The sequence below is a fragment of the Pteronotus mesoamericanus genome, unplaced genomic scaffold (assembly GCF_021234165.1).
Source record: "Pteronotus mesoamericanus isolate MK-2021 breed Mesoamerican mustached bat unplaced genomic scaffold, CSHL_Meso_final contig_94, whole genome shotgun sequence".
Classification (NCBI taxonomy): domain Eukaryota; kingdom Metazoa; phylum Chordata; class Mammalia; order Chiroptera; family Mormoopidae; genus Pteronotus; species Pteronotus mesoamericanus.
Window position 1 is genome coordinate 14,588,184 of NW_026555285.1, and position 22,124 is coordinate 14,610,307.

The 22,124-nt window shown below is 31.4% G+C and overlaps 1 protein-coding gene across 1 annotated transcript in view; it reads left to right on the forward strand.

Moving 5' to 3' along the window:
• Nucleotides 1–22,124, forward strand: part of PCDH17 (protocadherin 17) — a 90,998-nt gene that overhangs the window by 12,324 nt on the left and 56,550 nt on the right. The window lies entirely within an intron of this gene.

The following is a 22,124-nucleotide window of genomic DNA, read 5'->3' on the forward strand; positions in this document are numbered from 1 at the left end:
TCCCCATCTCAAAACCCAATTTGTTACCACCTGTGGCTATTTCTATTAAAAAAAAAGAAACATAATTACTATGAGTCTCAGCAGTCTTAGAGTAAATTTTTGCAATTACAATACCTCCCTTGGGCAGATGTGTGAAAATGGCAGATTAATTCCTGCCAGGATCTTTCTGTTCCTTCTGCGTTTTTAGATTTGGGGGTGTCTGCTTATTAGAGTGTCTCTGTTTGCTGTGGTTAAAGGTTATGTCAGCGTTTCCATAGTAAATCTCTAGAAATAAAGATCCACATGTCAGCTATAATAATTTGCCCTAGGCAAAAAGTTGACACATAAAGTCTTAGCAAAAGAATGGATAATATTTTCCACCATGCTCCTCTATTGACTGGTTAAGTTTGGAGTAAATTGTAGCAAGACCATTTGGCAGTGTTGAGAAAGGAGGACTCAGAGTAGCAGGTAAACAGAAATGCACAGTTCTTAAAAGTAGTATCTAATCAGCAGAAATCAATGAACGTGTTTTCATTCTATGCTTGACTCTAAAGCTACCTAATGGATAAGAATTTTAAAGAGCCTTAATAAAGATAATGTGCCTGGATAACAGGTGATTTAACATGCTATGAATTTCCATTTATTCCTTCTATATGTTATAGTCTATAACCTTTATTCTTAATAAAGATCTAATTGATCCACACACAAAATAATGAATGTAATTAAGTTTGAACAGTTTTAAATCTCTGGATCAATGTTGCAACTATTGGTAAAGTTAATTTATCACAAAGAAGTTTAGGTATCAGTTTAGGAGTCACATTCATCTTGTCACTGTAGTTAGGAAACATATCATGGTTTCTTATACATAGTAGGCACTGAAAATATATGAATTCTTTATCATTTCCTATGACCACTGATCAAATATGTGCCACAGCTTAGACTTCAAACTTAGAAATTACTAAGTCCAAAGTCTGAGATATTATGAACATAAAAATGCTGAAATAATTACATGCTGGTAAATAATTGATTTGAAGGTGAGATATTTAGATAATTGTTATTCACAGTTGTTACCATTTAAATAACTCTAATGAAAATTCCTATAAAATTCTATTGATTATGTTACAAGTTCATGAAAAAGAAAACATGATCAAGGTTCATATTTATGAGAATTAACTTTCACAGAACTTGCTAAGTATATACACATATATATGTTTGCATATGTGTAAATATATAAATGTATATAGAGTGTATCAAGATAACATAGTGTTAGTTTAGCATATCTTTTGTCTTTTGTCCTATTCCTTGGTATGCTTTATAAATTATTGAAAGTATGTAATTCAGACTTTATGACTGTTAAGGTTTAAGGATCGCATAGCTCTAGTTAGTTATTAAGAAAACTAATATGATCTTCTTTGAATTTTAAGTTTAAAATTCTTATACTTATGAAGATTTTCTATAACATATGTGTTTATTTTCTATATAATTTTTAATGAAATGAGATGCATATAAACAATACATAATTACTTTAGGATTACATTTATTCATATTTGTTGACATGATTTTTTGATATAATCACTTTGATACCAACCATTTGCCATCTGATAATGGGAGAAGAAAATCACAATGGATAATTATCACATATATATAATAACAATAATCCAGCTTAGAAACTTCTCAAAAGTTTCAAATCTATCTTATGTAGGTGGTATGAAATTGTCAGGCACATATTTAGGAAACATAAGCTAAGCATTCATATAAACAGTATGCTGCCCATTTTAGTATTGTTATTTAAAATACATCTACTACCTGTAGAGTTGTTCAATCCATAATCATTAATTCAATTAATAAAAGTGAAATATTTTTAAAAGCCCTTAATTAAAATAATTTACTACTTTTAAGCTATTCCAAGACTTAATTACTATACATCTGAATTTTAAATTTTAATTGCAAAATTCATAACAAACAATAAGAGGAGTTGATAGAATAAAGGCTTCAAGCTGAATGAGCTTTCAAACTGTATTAAAATTTAACTTTTCCCATTTGGCAGGGTAGTTGGGATACAAAATGAAGGAAAATATAATAGAAAGGAACATAGAAATATAAATTTAAGAAGTTTAGGGCTCATTGACAACATTCAAAAACAACAGACTTTCTAAAAGATTAAATTGTGTTAATTATTTTATAAGATTAACCCATAAATAAGTTGTCAATGATCACATTTATATACTCAATTATCTAAACATTCTAGTTTAAGTCTGTCTGTAAATTCATCCTGGAATATTTGCCATTTTGGGAAAGAAGACATCATCAGCAGGGGGTGTTCCTCCCTCCAGGTGGAATGCCTGGCCAGGTCTTGGTTTCACGTCACTATAAAAGGCCTGCGGACTGGGAGCAGATATTCTCTCCAGACAGCCATAATCTGTCTGAACTTTACTCATTTCTCTGAATGTGATTTATTTGAACTATCATACACATTTCTCTTGAAGCAGGGATTTTCAACCTTTTTTTATTTCATGGCACACGAACTAATTGTTAAAATTCTGTGGCATACCAAAAAATATACTTTTTGCTCATCTGACAAAAAATGAGTATAATTTTGATTGATTCATAAAAAATAATAATAGCAATTACCTACTCTTTTTGCTTCAAAGTGACTTTTTATAAAAAATCAGTTCCTACCCTTATACATAAAGATTTCTGGTACTGAAAATTAACCAATCAGATGCAACCTTATATGGGATATGACCAATAAGATGCAAATCTATTATATGACTTAATGTATATTTATGTTTCAAGACATGCTATTGTTGTGTTGGCTGTAGTTATATTTTTATTTGACAATCTAAAGGAAAAGACATCAGTGTCCCTGACTAAATAATCAGGTATTGCATGTTCTAAAAATTCCTGTGACACAGCAGTTGAAAATCCCTGTTTTAAAGAATACAGCTTAGAAATTGACTGGAAATGTGACTTCCTAACAGTGTTGCTAAAAATGTTAATGTTTTGCAAATATGCCAGTTTTCATGCGTTTATGTTAGCCTTCATGCAGAATCATATAAAGTGCGTAACATTTGTTTACAAACTTCAGAAAGTTGTTTAAATATTTGAAAAGCATCATAAAACACATAATTTGAATGAAACAAGTGAAAAAGAATTATTTTGTCTTATACTGACCAGTTCTAATTCTCTCCTTTTATCCTTGCCATCTGGTCTCTTTTCTGTGATATTCATTTAGAAAGTATATTTTTTACAGGGATACCTTAAGAACCTTGTATATTTACATCTAATGTAAACATTTTTTTTAATTTAGATATATATGTTGATGTATGGTGGTGTTACAACTAGGTTGATAATTAACTATATGTACATTCAGACCTGATATTCCTATATTGATAATACACAGTGGAGGTATCGAAGGGTGGGTTAGATTTGAGATGGATTGGATTGAATAGTATTATGTTTATCAATATTTAAATGCAAGAAACAATTTTATTTATTAGTTAAAATAAAAACTGCTTGGATTTCCTTTCATCTAAAATTGAATATATATATATTTTAATAGGTAAAATGTTGATTTTATTTTATAAAAAAGCTTTAAAATATACTTCTCCATATGCTGTCCTCTTTTTGTTCTTTGGGTAAGAGTATGTATGCTCTATTGAGATATAATAGAGATAAAATCCTCTGTCTATCACTCCTAAAAATAGACTGATTTTTTTTACCACTTGATAAATCTCCTTTCTATGATTATGCCTCTATAGGGCAGAGAAATAGGCTAACATATCAGTTCATAACATAAGGAAAAGAAATTTATAAACTTAGTCAACAAATTCCTTAAAATTATTTTCATCTGAAATTTCCCATTGAGCCTCAGGGAAATTGAGCACTTTTTTTCTCATTATTTTACTGGAATAATCAAATCTCCAATGACACATGTTCTATTTAATGATATTATAGTTTGGGTTTTGTTGGTGGAAATGTGCAATGGTGATGGAAAAGCACTAGGGGTGGGAGAAGGAAAGGAGCTCTGGTCCAATATTGCCAGGTAACATGATATAAATAATTGGAAAATGGAGATATCATTTTGGTTGGTTAATTGTAATAAACTTATTATGTTGTTAGAGCATTAAGGTAGAATCAACATGTTGAGAAATAGATAGAAGATGCATGAAAGCATTTAAAATTCAATTATTAGATTTCATTGCACCCATCTGCTCCCAGGAAGTATAATTGGAAATTTGATTCATTAACCTTTAGCTGCCATTTTGGACCACAGTTTCAAAATCTAGGTTTTCAAGTTAGGCAGTTGAATTTAATCTAATAAGAGCCACATTCAGTACAATTTTAACCAAATTACCTTTTGAACAAAATTTGAAAAAATGAAATCAGGCTTAATGGGCTGTTGTATATTTGACAAAGAATCTGTGTAGTTATTTAATCCTAGATCTGGTTAAAGTAACTAATGTTCAACTTCATTAAGGTTTCGATTAAGTAGAAGGACTGCTTAACTTTTTTACTGTTATTTTATGCACTGACTCCTGCTTCACATTAATTATTTTCTGGGTCCATATCACACTACATTATACTTATACAGCACCCAATTGCACTAAAATTACATACCATGACATAGCAAAAAAGCAATATTTGATATTTTAGGTGGTTATCCTAAGTTTCAAAATTTTTGACTCCCTCCAGCATGATACTACAGAACCTTTTAAAAATATTTCTTATATCTTCACTCAGAAAGGTGATATATGATAAAATTACATACCTAACAGGAAGTATATTATGTAAATTGACATGATTTCTTGTCAGCATTTGTTCATTGCTCTGCTCACTGAAGTTCGTATAACTTGGAAAAGAGTCAGGATTAGACAGGTGTTTCTTCAGCCTATGAGATCAAATTTCTGAAATATTTATGTAGTGACAAGCCAGATGTACACAGCTTACCCTTATAATCCTTTGTCACAGCTTTTCCAAATACTTGGAAACTTGTTAAGTATGAAGCTGATTATTTTGGCAGCATATCTTCATTCATAGGATTCAGAGCTTTCCTATTTACAAGCCAGTACTGTTAATGTAATCTAGTTTATTAAATCAACAGGGGAACTGAAAAGGTAGAATCCATCTAAGGCCTAATTGACAGGAAGAGTTTTTCTTTCCTAAAGCTTTTTAATGTGTTTTTTTATTGACTTCATAGTATCAAAACCACATAGCACAGATGAATGATATAAGTGTTTGGATACTATGCTACTACTATTTTGGTACGAAGTACTTATTTCTCAGATTCTTCATTCTTCTACATAATTTTGATATAATCCACATCAGACAATGTATCTGCCCTTTACAGATATTTCTTTCAGTATCATCTCACTTGCAAGGCTTGCTGTCATTTGACATGTAAAATTATTTTAAATGTACTCATCTTCTTTTTAATGAATAGAGGCAATATGGAATAATGTAATAATGTGTCATGATTTTCATTTTCCTTATTTATTGGTTCTGTGATAATAGATGGAGAGCTTATTGTTATGTTTTCAGCTTGAGGTATTTATATGCTGTGCTACTAGGTGCACCATCTCATATTTGTGATGTTCTGTCCTCAGAAAAAGGGTATTAGAATCCTTAAACCTGAATTAGGCTTAAAGAAGAGTTTTATACTTTGTCATTTTTATATTAAGTGTGTAGTTTTATGAACTGCGTGACTCTACTTGGATAAACTCATGCTCCTTCACAGAGTGGAAAACCTGTTTTTCCAACTATATATAACAGTCTGGTTCCCTGTTTTGAAAAGAAGGAAGGAGAAAGCAGACTATCAATGAACAGAATAATTCTGCTTTTCATTTCTTTTGGAGGGGAATTATCTACTTTGAGTTTCATATTCATACAAAAATGTGTCTAATGGTACAATAAGACATAATATTTTTCTAAAAATATAGAATTAGGTAATCTATAAAGTTCTTCAAGAACAATTGAGGTATAAATATACGAGATTTTTAAACCTTGATTTTCTTTTTTGTTCCGTGACAGATATTCTAAAGATAAAGTTATTCCACTGAGACTGTGCCTCTAGACCTGTGTTGTTGAGATTCAGGCACTGCTAGTCTAGTGCCTTTTGGATTTCAACCAGTCTATCGTTGAACTGGGAATTTGTAGTCAGCCTCTAGGGATGGATTGGCTACATTTTACTGCAGGGCCAGTTACTCCTTTCTTGTTTGATTTTTAGCAAGTCAATAGTTTGCCTAGAAGAGACTTTACTCTTGGGAAAAACAACAACTCTTATAAAACTCCAATACTCAAAAATCTAAGCTGCTGCGTTAAAAGAATCTCAACTTTTTTTCATTATGTTTGTCTATAAGCTTCTTTATTTTTTTTTAAATTAAATGATTATATATTTTCCCCTAATTTAAAGAGAAATTCTTAAAGTGCAAAAACCCATACCTAAAACAGCACCTGGTATGTAGTATGAGCTCATTACATACTTGTGAAATGAAAATAGAAAAAGTTGCATTTAAAAGTTATAATTGCTTAAAATTTAATAGTCAGAGGTAGCTATTGCTAACCTTTTTTATTGTTTAGATCTGCCATAGCTTCTCTAATTATAAAATCCAAAGAATTCAGATCTGAACTACTTTTTGGCGATTTTAACTCTTGATTTATTCTTAGTATTAATATTAACTTTTTTTTACTGAAGAAATATTAATATGTTTAATTTGAGATATTGTTCCAACCAGTCCCTGCTGGAATAGGTAATACTTGACATGTACAACAAAATGTCTATGTCAATTATAAGTTATACAAATCATGTCTGGAGGCAAGGATTTTGAATAGAGAATTGTGAGCTCGCATAATTTTCCATCCCATTTTGTGTATGTGTGTGTGTGCCCATGTACACAAAGTAGATTTTTTTTAAAGAGTAGTATATGCTAAATATATTACATTGCTTTATACTTAAAGTTACATGAATATATCATAAACATTTTCTCATGTCAATGCTATAATTTCATATTATATTAACAATGGTGGAACTCAGGGTCAATTAATAGATATCTTATAATTCATTTAATTGGTTACTCTCTAGTTCACAGATTCTTTACCCTAATATTCTATATCCACAATTCTTGTTTTTTAAAATACTAGCTTTTCAGTCCAGAGCAAGTTGCTTAACTCTTTTTTTTCCTGTTTTCTTATCATGTGTAATATTTGCTACTCATAAGGCTGTCATGAGAATTAAAGTTGATATATGATTATGTATATAAAGAATAGGATGACTACTATGTGCTGAATAAATATTAACACAGTATTATTGTTGTTAGCAGCAAAATGCATAAAACATTCTAGAGCAGTTAAACTTTAAGGTACAGACATGCATATATAGTCTCTGTGAAAACAATATCTCAGTTGGCATAAATATTAGCAACTATATAAGAATGCAATGCTATTCCAGAGTACTTAACGATTATAAAACAGCAATTTTACTGGACTGCTAATTTATATTATTGTGAATTTTTATTTTGACCTCTCTGAACCAGTATTGGTTATTTTTGTTTTAATGTTAGGCTTTTTTTTTTTAAGGGGCCAATTTTTGATCTGGAAACAGTGGTTTCCAGATTCCATAAACTTCTTAAACTGCTAAAGTAAGCTGTGAAGTGGAAAAATGTTATGAAGTATTCCTTAAGAACCATATTTTTCAAGCAAGGAGACCTTGAGAATTTTCTACAAAATAACTGTTGTAAGGCAATGAATACTAGAAAGTTATAGACATATGACAGCATCTTATTTCATTAACACTTACTTTTATGTGAAAAAATTGCAGCACAGAATGTTACCTGGGTATTTATATCTATCTGGGAATAGGAATAGAGAACTAATGTCATCTGACCCAGAGTTTAGATATTTTGCCCTTGCTCCAATTGGGATATCATGTTTGACATGCATTTCTATTGTGGCATTTAGGGAATATGAGAATACTTTATTGCATGAAAAATTACTGCTGTGAAGTACTGCAACATAGTAATTCCTATACTATAGATCCATTCAGAAGATAATGCTTTAAGGCTTCCACATACTAAGCATAAAAACTTTGTGGGGATCTATGTACAATACATTTCGACAAGGTCTCTCGATTGGGAAACCAGCAGTACTTTTAAGAGGTTCTATATTTTGATCCTATAATAGTAAAAATATTTCTGAATTTTTGAGACTTCTGGAAGCAACCAGGATTCTCAGATATGATCATAGAACTAGATTTGATCCTTTTACTCTAACCAAAATTGTCCGGTAGTCCTCACTTTTTCTGTTTGTGTTTAATCTAATCAAGAAGTGAACAGTTAAAGGAACAAAGCCATTCAAGGGGTTATGGCCTGATATTAGAACTCTGTAGGGAGCATTGATTAGCAATTATAATGAAAATAATAAATCTGTAAAATACATCAGACAGTGATAAATAGAATAGAATAGAAAGCAAATTACAATACATACAAAAGCAAGGTGAATCACATTGTACTTGCAGGTTTTTTTGTTTGTTTGTTTTTGGGTTTTTTTTGAAAGACAAACATGTTGAGTCAAAAGGAACTTGTTCATATTATTTACTCATATTGGGACCTCCAGCTAGCCTTTCATGAATTTCACAGGCCTTAGTTTTTCCATCCATGAAATAGAAATTATTATGATGATCCCCAGCTGCTGAGGTGAAAGGAAATAATATTTTTGGAAGAGTTGAAATGCAGTGACAAGGCTACCCTGTGAAATATGTAAGGAAAATGAGGAGACAAAGGACCAAGAAAGAACTGAAGAGTTTTTTCCTCTCTGGAAAACCTGGGTTACTTTGGTTCTGAATAGACTCTGAAGGAACTTGTACTTCAGGAAGCTTCAAGTGTCTAAATACATTTTGTTTTCAGGTATTCCCATGATGGTACTGTTTCCACAGTTTTAAATAGTTTGGAATTGAATAAAAACATGCTCCAAATAACCTAACACTGAAATCCACTGAAAAAATGAAGAATTTTTCAATCAGGCACTTTTCAAATTCATTTTCTGTGAAGGAAATCTGTTTCCTACAGAGGATGAAAGTGACTCGTGTTTTTTCTAAATGATGACCTCATTAAGCATAGTGTATATATTAAAATGCTTCATTAGTTTTTTTATCTACAGGAATGAGTACAGTAAAATTTTTAATTAAATATATAGTTAAGAACTGAGACATAGCCTTCCTAAGCCAGAAGCCTGCACTTTTTCTTGAAAAGTGTAGATAGCAAATATTATATATTAGGGTTTGTGGCCCACATGGTCTCTGTCACAACTACTCAGTTCTGCCATTGAAGTATGAAAACAGCCATAGACAATGTATAAAAGAAAGCACATGGCTGAGTTGCAATAAAACTTTATTTTCAAAAACAGATAGTGGGTCACTGGCCAGAGTTCCTCAATCATTTTCGTAAGGCATTACTAAATCTTAACAATGTCTCTATTTCTTTTTTCTGTTTGTGTTATTGTAAAACTACACCATGTAAATTATAGACATTTTCTAATAAAATCAAAGTGATTGATATGTCCAAACTAGTGAGGGAAGAGTATAGGTCTATTGCCTCGTTAAGTGATTGTCCAGGTAAAATTGATTCTTTTGTAAGAGGAGAAGAATTCTTAGAATTAAACTCTTCAAGCAGAGGAAGAGCTGGGGATGCTGGAATTAGGTATTAAGTGAGAGTGTGATAACAACTCAAAATATATTTCATTTCATTTTGTGCTAATGTTTAATTAAAAATATGTTAACAGTAAAGACACTTTAGCTTTATTTTAATTTCAGGTATGAACGTCAACCTAAAATAGACCGTTTTCATTGAATCATACATTTTAAATGTAATACTTATTCTTATATTTCAGAGGGAAAAATGATAAATATTCTGGTAATCTAATGCTCATAGATTTGGTTAATAATTAATTTTTTCCTCAAATGTAGGAATACCTTTTCCTTTGTATTAGTCATTTCTGAGAATAAGTCTTCCAAATTCCTTGCATATTATCTCCTAATTTTTCAAAATTGTACTCTCAAATTATTGTTTTGTTTTCAAACCAGAGATTCAAGTTCAGTGGGTAAATTTTATTGGAAATTTAAATTTTTACATAATTTTTTAAAAGAATAGTAAATTATCTTGAAACCCATACAAAAAGCTGGGGACTTCAAAATTCCCCCCAAGTATTTGTTAATTATTTAAAAATATATTGGTTATTTAGCTGGTTGGCTAAAATGTTACTTATAATTGTAAAGCATTAAAAATTATCTGTGCTAATCAAGAGTTAGAAGAAGAGAAAAATTAGAAAGGTATAGCATCATTTAATTTCACATTAAATTCCTTCTTTTTTTGTTTCTGCTATAAGGAACTGGTATGTACCCATTATACAGGTGGTGACTTGAAAAACTAATGCACAATCAGATAAGCAACTGACCTTATTGATCATTTTTAATTTCATTTGTAAAATGTAACCCATTATGTAATCATTGATTATATCTTCTGATTAACAATTTAATATTTTGAAGAGAAGATTGGTGAATTGTGTTTAACAAATCATTGCATTCATAAAGTTTTTAGTTTTAGTGTATTGTAAAAAAAAAACCTGGTGAAATGGATAACAGGTATACAGGTTGGTTCTCCTTTTAAATTAGTTATTTGAGAATGTTATATAATAATTAACTAAACTTAATAAATTTCTTTTGCACTTTAAGAAGTGTTTGTTCTGAAGTGCCTATTTTGACAATTTATTTGACTATAATAATGGTAAGTAATCATACAGTTAGGCCTATTTCATGCATTAGGATATTTGATGATAAATGACCATTATTACCTCTTTACATTATCGACCAAAGGAAATATCAGTTGTTGGAGTAATATATGATATTTTAGTCTATCTGGAAAAATTCCAGCCATTGTTAATATAACGAGAGCAGTTTGTGTGACATCGATGTAACCTGGCAGCCAAGGAGAGTGGACTGGAATGTGCATGGATGAACAATGACAACTTCACTGTACTAGCCAGTGGGGATGATAGGAGCTGTTAGGTGAACATGTGTACCATTCAAAATGATTGAGCAAGTAGAGCAATTAATCTGCATCAAATTTTACATTAACCTTGAACATTCCTTGATGGAAACTATTTGGATTATTCAGAAGGCCACAGTTATGGCTAACTGGTGGTTGGCAGCTTCATCAAGACAACATGCCTGCTTATGCATCACATGTCGTGCAGAGTTTTTTGGTAAAACATCAACTCACCTGGGTGAATCAGCCCCTCTACAGCCCAGATTTGGCACCCTACAACTTCTGGCTTTTCCCAAAACTAAAATCACCTTTGAAGGGAAGAGATTTCAGGCCATGAATGAGATTCAGGAGAATACAGGACAGCTGATGACAACTGGAAGAACTGTGTGAGGTTCCGAGGTGCCTACTTTGAAGGGGACTGAGGCATCATTGTCCTATGTACAATGTTTTTTGTATCTTGCATCTTCTTCAATAAATGTCTCTATTTTTCACATCACATTACTGGATAATTTATGGAGCTAGATCATTATATTTCTCTATTTCTCAGAGAAGTTGTACAGCAAATAACGGGTCTGTCATTCTTTGGCAAGTGTTATTGTTCTATAATAAATCAGGCATATCATGGACAACTCCATAAAAGTCTGTTAACTGTAGTTTGCCTCTTTAAAAAAAATGTAGACAGTAACACTACTGTGTCTACTAAGGCTATGAGAATAATGAATAATAAATACTAATAGTACCATTTTGTAGATCCTAACATAGAACAGCATCTTCCAAATTGCCTAGTAGAGAATGGACACAATGACACAATTTACATATATTTAGATTCAGTGCACTACAGTTTCAAAGCTTGTCTATATTAGCTAAATAAATTAGAGTAAAAACTGGTTGGAATTTAAATATTCAATTTGTAAAAATTTTCTTTTCTAATTAAAAATTTCCAAAATTAATAAAGTAATTAAAAATGTATCTTAGCGAAGACTCAGCATTCATAGTGATAATAAGTAAAATAATTTGTCACCAAGGTGTCTCCCCCCATTTTCTTTCTTGCCAATGATATGCCAAGAATTCTAGAAGTTCAGACCTGTAATGAATTTTTATTGTCTACATATAATCATTAAGTTTTTAGTCATGGAGGCCCAATTACAGAGAAATTTTAGGTATTTCCTCCAGTTGAAAAATCCATTAGTATTCTTACTATTGATGGAAAAGAGCAAAATAGGAGGACAGGTCTCCTAAAATGAAAAGTTTGGCTGAGAGAAAGCGAAAAGTCAGCAGATGAATGAGCTCCAAACTCCTCCACCACCACTACCACTGCTGGAAGAAAAAGAGAAGACCGATTATTGGACAGAGTTAACATGAAGAGGCTGACCTCCCAGAAGAGAATGGATTAATCAGGGAAATTGGAATTAGCAACCAAGAAATAAGTTTGAAAATTTATCAGAAGACATCAGCTCATGGTATAATGCTCTGCCATTGCCAATGAGAAAGCAAATTTAGCATTTAGTGGCATTGCAGTGGCTTCTGCACTCCAAGCTTTAGCAAAAATTAGAGAATGTGCAGCATTCTCTGTTTTGTGTGATTTATAGATAAGAAATAGACTTCATCTTACCTTTTATCTTAATTTTCCTGTTGTCAAACATGATTTTATTCAAGATTCATCAATTATATGATCTAATTCTGGCACAGAAATTATTACTAAAGTTGGTATCATTTATAAAAAAAGTTTCATATTTGTAAGAGACTTAATAGACATCCAGATCATACAAATGGCCAAAAGACATATATGAAAAGAGTTACAACAGAGAAATGTAAGCATCAGAGCAATGGAAATTAAAGCCACAGTGAGATAAAACCTCACACCTGTAAGAATGGCTATTATCAATAAACTAACAAACAACAAATGTTGGTGAGGATATGGAGAAAAGGGAACCCTACTGCACTGTTTTTGAGAATGCAGACTGGTGCAGCCATTGAGGAAAACAGTACGGAGTTTCCTCAAACAATTAGAAATGGAAGTGACTTATGACCCAGATATTCCACTTGTGGGAATATATCCAAAGAAAACCAAAACATTAATTCAGAAGAATATATACACCTGTATTTTCATTGCAGGGTTATTTACAATAGCGAAGATTTGGAAGCAGTCCAAGTGCCCATCAGTAGATGAGTGGATAAAAAAGCTGTGGTACATTTACACAGTGGAATGCTGCTTAGCAGTAAAAAGAAGGAAAACTTACTCTTTGTGAAAGCATGGATGGACCTCCAGTGCATTATGCTTAGCGAAATAAGGCCGCCGGAGAAAGACAAATACTGTATGATTTGACTTATATGTGAAATCTAATGAACAAAATAAACTAACAAACAAAATAGAAACACACTCATAGATACAGAGAACAGATTGACAGCTGCCAGATGGAGGGAACTTTGGGGGCTGGGTGAAAAAATGGAAGGGATTAAGCTAAAAAAAAAAAAAGACAACAGTATGGTTATTGCCAGAAGAAAACAAGATGGAAAGAGGTACAAGAGGGCAAGGGGAGAAGAAGCGGTGGTAGTAAGAAACTTGAATTTTGATGGTGAGCACACAAAGCAATATGCAGGTGATGTGTTACAGAGTTGTACACCTGAAACCTGTTGTGTTTTTTTTTAAACCAATGCCACCCTAATAAATTCAGTAAAAAATAAAATGGACAACAGGAGCCCTGGCTCAGTGGCTCAGTTGGGTGGAGTGGCATCTGATACAACAAAAAGTTGCAGGTTCGATTCTGGGTCAGGGCACATTCCTAGGTTGCAGGATCCCGGGGTTGGGGTGAGTTCGGAAGGCAACTGATTGATGTTTCTCTCTCACATCTCTCTCTCCCCACCCCCTAATCAATAAGCATATCCTCAGGCAATGATAAAAAGTAAAATAAAATTAGGACATTGTTTAAAAATAGAAAACAAGAAAAAAATAATTTATTTTAATTGATCAGTAGACTTAAAAATCTTGCTTAAAGATATAACATTGTTGTCCTTCCATTTTACATTTAAAATAATTCTTGTTTTTGATAAATGTGGTATGAATTTTTCATGCTTTTTATTGTGCCTTTAGTAACAAAACACAAATGTCGACTACACTATACTTCTATAAAATGTATTATTTTGAAAATCACTGATAAATACAGCTATTGCCATACCTCATGCACTTTAAAAATTCCAAATCCATAGGTGCTGTCAGATAACTTTATAAGTGGTGGCTTAAAATACTGTTGCCTACTTCAGCAATGTAGAAAGAACCACACCATATATTCTGTTGAAGGCAAAGCTATCAGAAGCAATGGCAGTATGAAAAGGCTTACAGTGAATTATTCACCTCTTAATACTCCCTTGTGTTTAGTCTGCTACAAAAAGAAACTTGTTATCAATGTGAAGAGCAGTGCCTCTGAATTAAGGGAAAAGTTCAACTTTAGTTTCATTTTCAACTCAATGGCACCAATATGAGCAATCAATCTGGAGTTCCTAATTCAGAGGAGTTTTCAAAATTGTATTCCCTTCTATCTCTGGATTAGGAAAACACTGATTATCTAAGTATAACTGAACCTAAAATGATACGATTTAAAACCATAACTATACATTTAACCCCAAATTGGTGTGTAAGACGTAAGTTGCTCTCTTAAAGATGATGCCAGAGTCAAATGCATACTTTAATTATTTTAATAATTCTTATTCTACATCAATATCTCTAGAATTAAAACTTTCTTTTTTAAACCTTTGGGAGATCTTTTTGTATTTGGCATGCCTGTCTTTACTCTCTAGTGTATAGTAAATTCATAAAGACAATGTTGAAACAAATACTATATAAAGCTTAAACAGATAAACACATAAAAATAGACTTAATAATATATATAATATTGAGAAAAAGTTTCTAAAACCTGGTAACAAATGCTGCATCTTTTCTTTCTCAGTGTCTAATCTGCTGTTGTTTTTATTTAGTGTTGTTGTTTTTTTAGTATTAGAAGTTCCATTTGGGTCTTTTTATATTTTCTACTTGTCTCCTTCAGGCCTGAATTAAGATGACATAAGAGAAGTATTTAGGGCTCAAAATGTAGAGAGATATTTATTCTCAGGAACATACTTTTATATTCCTGCCCATATTTTTAACATTTGTAATAGATTTTTTAAGATGCTTATTGGTTGTTTCCATCATCTTTTTCATTCCTGGGTCTGTTTTTATTGATGGATTTTCTCTTAGGTGGGGTTTATATTTGTCTGATTTATTGTATACCTTGTAATTCCTGATTGCACAATACTTCAGATACTATGAATTTTATATTATTGAGTGTTGGATTTTAAAATATCACTTTTGATCTAAGCTCAATGTATGTTGTGAAATGAATTTATTCATTTGGCTTCTGTTCCAAAGATGTCCTCTTATGTGAAGAAACTAACATAGAAAGGCAAATAGATGTCAAAGATGCCAGCAGTTTATAAACTACTGCTTCCTAGGTTTTCACAGAAATGATTCTGGAAATACCAAAATTGTTCTCCCGGCCCTAGCTGGTGTGGCTCAGTGGATTGAGCGCTGGCCTACGAACCAAAAGTTTTCTCCTCACATGAAATTTCCTGACTTTCTCTTGGCTCTATAATTGGAAATATAAGAGAATACTGGCAAAATACCACCAAAGTGTTGTATATATATCTATCACATAGGGATTGCACTGATCAAAGTTTGAATCTAGCAATATTTACTTAAATAGTATTTATGATGGTGAAAACTAACCCTAGAATCCAGCTTCCTCATGTTTACATTATTCTCTCTTCCTTTTACAGGGTACATTTGGAGACTAGTAGTCTGATATTTTTTCGTAGAAATGCATTTGAAACAATATTCAAAATTATGACATCTTTATTTTTCTCATCCCACAGTTGTCATATTTTCAAGAAATCCAAGTATTATTTTAAAATTTACAGGAATTTTCATCCAGTTTTCATGATTTCATAATCATTAGTTATGCTACATATACGACTTTAAGAAAATTATAAGCTTATACCAGGGACTATATTACATAACTAAAAACTTGTCCTGTATTATCTCATAAACATAAACCTACATATTTTTTATAGTATTATCCTAATTTTACCTCAAAGTTGTAAAATTATTTGGATAATATTTTGCAAACACTTTGCCATATCTTAATGTTAATCATTTCACATTAAATGTCTTTAGATGCTTTACAAAGATATGCTATTCACTTACTTGCAGATGCAGACTCAGTTTTACAAAGTATTTCAAAATTTAGAAACTAACCATTTTTCAGGACGGCTCCCAATTCTTCATGATATAGCCACATTTGTTCCCTGCACTGAAATAAAAAGCTATTCCTTTGCAAGAAATGTAGTCTGAAATCTTTACTTAAAATATTTACTCTGTGGTTGGGTAAATGGGAACTGCACACAAGAAAAACATCCTTGAAATAAATGAAAATTGACCTAAATAATTCATATTTAAGGTGCCTGTCTTATAGGGCTCTTACTTGGGTTTGCTAGTGTGACTAAATAGATCTTTATATCTTTAATTCATTTGTAGTCTGCCCAAATGAAAATGGTATTTCGAGATGGGTTTTAAAATTTGGCTTACTGTGATTTTAAAAGACACAGTTCAGGAACACTTTTTATTGAGAATATTTAATTAATTCAGTAAAATGAACCTTTTATTGAGTGTAGAGTTCTATGTACTTTTATTCATGTATGGTGTCATGCAACTACCATCACAATCAAATTACTAAACAGTTCTATCACCCTAAAAAGCTACCTCTGTAAGTCAACTTTAACTCCTTGAAACCACTAATCTGTTCTTTTTCAAAACAGTTCCTTCTTTTTTTTAGTGAGAAGTCTTATAAGTAGAATCTTATAGCATGCAATTTTTTTGAGACTGGCTTTTTTCACTCAACACTGTGCGTTTGGGATTCATCTAAGTTGTTTCATCAATAATTCATTTTTATATTGCTAAATAGTTTTCCATTGTATTTATGTACCACAGTCTATTCATCTGTTAGAAAATATCTGGGCTGGTTCTAGATTTGGCAAAGAGAGTTTCTGTAAATATTCATGTGCAAATTTTTGTGTGAACATAATTTCCATTTCTTCAAGGTAAATAGAAATTGCTGGGTTAATTTGAGTTTTTTTATTTTTTCCTGTAGATCATGCTTTTGGTATCAAGTCTAAGAATTCTGTCTAACTCCAGGTCACAAAGATTTTCTGCTAGGTTTTCTTCTAAAGTTTTGTAGTTTTACATTTTACATTCAAATCTATAATCTATGAGGATTATAGATTATAATCCTACCCCAAAAATCTGAGGATTTTTTGTTTTTGCTTTTTTAAAAGATTTTATTTACTTATTTTTAGAGAGAGGGTAAGGGAGGGAGAAAGAGAAAGAATGAAACATCAATGTGTGGTTGCCCCTCGTACACCCACCACCGGTGAACCAGCCTGCAACCCAGGCATGTGCCCTGACTGGGAATTGAACCAGTGACCTTTTGTTTCACAAGCTGTCACTCTATCCACTGAGTCACACCAGCAAGGGCTAGTTTTGCTTTTTATAAAAATAAAGTGCTAGGTGTAGGTTGAGATTCATTTCTTTTAAATTATCTGTTGAATTGCCTTTTGCAACTTTGTCAGAAATCAATTGACTCTATTTGCGTATCTTTTACATCAACATTACTGTATTGTCTTGATAGTGTTCCTTCACAGTAACTCTTAGAATGGGGTACTGTAACTCCTTCAACTTCATTCTTCTTTTTAAAAATTATTTTAGTTATTACATTTCCTTCTTTTCCAAATACATTTTAAATCCTCTTGTCTGTATGTACAGGAAATTGAGCTTCGAATTTGAATGGAATTATGTTACATGAATAGAGTACTTGAGGAGCATTGACATCTTTACCATGTTGTGTCTTTGGTAATAAACATGATATGCCTCTCCATTATATAGGCTTTTTTGATTTATTTGATCAGTTTTTGTAATGTTCAGCATACAGATTCTATACTGGTTTTTGTTGTATAAGTACTTATTTGCTAAGTATTTGATCTTCAGGGAGGTATTCTAAATGTGTTACTTTTGAAATTTTGATCCCCACTAGTTTATAGCTAGAATACAGAAATGTGATAGTTTTTTTGTGTGTGTGTAAGAGACCTTGAATATGGCAGCTTTGCTTAACTAGTTATTACTTCTAAGAAATTTTCTTTGTTTTGATTCCTTCCTATTTTTTATCTACATAATACTATTTGTGGATACCATAACATTGTGTGTAATTTTTTCCCTTCATTTCTAATTTGTATGTCCTCATTTCTTTGTTTTGCTTGATTGAATTTATTAAGACTTTTAGTACAATGATTAATACAAGTGGTGAAATTTTTCAGTCTTTCACTAATATTACATTAGTTATAACTTTTTTTTTGGTAGATGCCCTTTATACAATTGAGGAAGTTTTCTTTTATTCTTACTTGCTGAGAATTTTATCATTAATAAATGTTGAATTTGTCAAATGCTAGATAAGTATTTAAAATTTCTAATTTTAATATATTAATACTTAAAAAACTATTTTGACTCCTTTTACTAGGCATTCTCAGTTCAACTTCTTTAGACACATGTCAGTGGCTGTATCAAATTAATCTACTTCCACAAATAAAGATCTGTCCCAATATTAGCCAGCTTGTTTCAGTTTTAGTAGTTGCTCCCTTTCTGCTTTCGTAGAGACATTTTTTTAAAATCATATTGTGACTTTATATTTCTAAAACGATGAGCAAATTAGAGATGACATTTTATTATGAACTACTACTGATAAAAATTCTGATTTTGAATGTAACATCTATTTCCTACAGTTTACTGAGTACTATTAGGAAAAAACATAAAGGCAAATAATTCAAGACACCATTCATATCTACTTTGTAGGTTTGCTTCAAAACTTTTTTATTTCTTTGTGTTTTCTATACAAAAAAAGTAAAAGAAAATCTAAATTTTTATTACCTTTATCGAAGAAAATAAACAGAAAAAAGGCAAAATAGAAAGGTATCCTCTGTTTCATAAGTTGAAATCTTTTCTATTGTAAACAAATAATCACTCACAAAAAACCCAAAGTTCTGTCCTTTATTCCTGACTTTGAAATAGGTTAAACCGATATCTAAAGTATCTACTTCAGAACTACTCTGTAATTGCCCAATTTAAGGTACACATTTTTAATAATAAATTATATATTTTTAAAAATAATAGTTATATTAAAAATAATAATAGTTGAGTGTGAAGGGGAAACAGTTTAGAGGTTAGTTCGTGCAGAAGAAGATGAAGTTTTCAGGAGTTATAAATATGCACATTTAATTACTCTGCTGAGACTTAAAAAGCTACAAGTGTGTGACCTCAAATTTTATTTTTCTCCTAGACTTGAAAGATAATTTATAAATGTCCTAAGTAGAACTCAGTTTTCAGAGTACAGTATTGAAAAATATTTGAAAGCCCTTTTACTTCTAAATGACATTGTGATATTGATACATATGGCTATTTTTCTCAATTTTTCATTCTCCTATGCAAATACTGTTATTTTATATTCAGATTATTTTAAATGAGTTGCCTGACATCCCTGGAGCCTGGATACTGAAAATATTACTTTTTATAATAAAGACAGTGTTTGTTTGTTTTTTATAGTGAATTAGTTATATGTTTATTAAGGCCAAATGGATATTTCTTTATGATAACTATAAATACACACACGGTCTCTCACATTCTTATCTATTTTTTTATTGTTGACACTGTCACAGATGTCCCCTATTACCCACCCCCACTGGCCTTTGCCAGATAGTTCTGTGTCCATGGGCTACACATAAATGCATATACTGCATGTTCTTTGGCTAATCTCTTCCAGTTTTCCCATTTCCCTCTCCTCTGAGATATGTCGGTCTGCTCTATGTATCTGCTTTTGCCTATTTTAATAAAAGAATGCAGGCATTATTGGTAAACTTCTGATTCTTTGCCACTGATTAAGTTAAACATTTTTAAAATTGTACATTGTGAAATTCTACAATAATAAACCAATTTCTATTTTTTGTTGTTTTAACTCCTCTATTCTTTCTTTTTTATATATACATTTGTTTTTCTCTTTTTGCTCTTCTTGATTTTTTTCTTGCCTTTCTCTACTGCTGTTATTTTTCTTCTTTTTCCCTTTAAAATCACTTCTTTTCTAACTTTCTCTGTTTTTCTGTTTTTATCAAGAGTATTTGGTAGCAATACCATTTCCCATTGTTTATATGACACTGATAAGTACATGAAAATATACATAAACACATGCTTTTTCACACACATATATCTAAAATCACCTTTTCGCTCAATGAGAAAATGTACTTTATTTTTTAGTTTAAGTCTCTTATTTTATTAAAACTCCTTAGAACTTTAATAAATTGAAAATATTTTTAGACACTATCCTGATTAGCACAGGGAAAGAATAGTTTCCCCAATGTGTCTCTCTGTGTCGAACTGAGTACAAGTTTACTTCTTATGAGGCTCCACCTAATTAAATCCATTAAAATCACAAGATTACTTATTATAATAGCACTTATACTTTCTAACTAGAGTTTCTGCTGTCAGGTTACATTTTACTTTCTCCTTAATGCCCAGGATTCTCTTTTTCTGACATGTAAGACATTCCTCCTTAGCTTTTTAAATGACGACAGCATTAGGTTGGATACACATTTTTGACCAATTCGAAAGATGAACTAGATTTCATTAAATTAAAATGTGGAATTTCTAATAATTATAGTTTTAAATATTGGAAAAACTCTTTTGCAAACATTTTTGCCCCTGGTGTTGGTTTTCACTATTGTTTTTATTGTATCTTTAAGTTATCCTTAAAACTGATAGTTTGTCATTTTGAGAAAAATTAAAGGGCTTCACAGAATATAGAATAAAGTAAAACACATTAATGAAAAATGTCTGCTACCAACTGCTAGTGAAAGCAGATTAGGATTGAGAAATGAAACGACCTTGTTTACCCTTACCTTTACATTTATTCTGATAAAATTCATTTCAACAACCACAAAAGATTATGAATTAAGATATCTGTGATATCTTATTAATTTTTTTCTGTCTCCCAACTTCTACCAGACATTGAAACTTAATGCTTTAAGCTGTTACTCTTAACATGTTTCTTTTTTTTTTTCCAGTAATAGTTTGAAAAGCCAAATAATTTAAATCATCACATGGGAAGAAAAAAGAGTACTGTTAATTTAAATTAGCCTTATTTATCCAGAAAACACATATTGCACTATATTAAGCCTTACCTTGGGCCCTCTGCTTCATGAATTGCATGCTCCTGTGCCACTGATACTTGCATGCTGGATGATCTTGTAGGAACCCATAGCTGCTTCAGAGCATAATGGTGTGATATGAAGTGATGCAGAAAACAGGAGAACCTTTGTCCTGGAGTCAGCTGCAAGAAGAAGTAACGCATATGAATGTACAGTATAGGGAGATTTATGAAAGATCTAGTCTCTTTCTCCCAAAAGACTCTGTTCCACTATACAAGGAGAATTCAGTTCTTTTTGGCAGATCTCCACGTCAGTTTGGAAGCAGTAAAAACAACCATGAAAACAAGCCTGGTTTCTCAATGTCTTTACTCTCAATGTTTTAAGTAACACTTTATTTCTTGTTTTTCTTTTACTTTGTTTTAATAACCAGGAAGTAACACCTTTTCTTGTTGTCTTGTTTGAGTGCAATTACAATAGTAAGGATGTAGATGAGAATGAATTATATGTGCCATGCTTATATATTTATTTTTATTGAATTTATTGGGGTGACATTGATTAATAAAATTACATAGGCTTCAGGTGTACAACTCTAAAATACATTATATGTATATAGTATTATGTGTATCCCCCCTATACACATTTCTACCTCCCCCCAGCTTCCTTCCTCTCTGGTAATTTGAAAGAAAAGACCTGAAAATCTTCATTGAGGAGTGGATGACTTCAAAACGGTATTACATCAAGGGAGGCATAGAATCCCAGCAGATTATGTAATTATGTTAAAAATGAGTATTATTAAATAATTCACACTTTTAATATGGAGAAATTAGGTCATTTTTC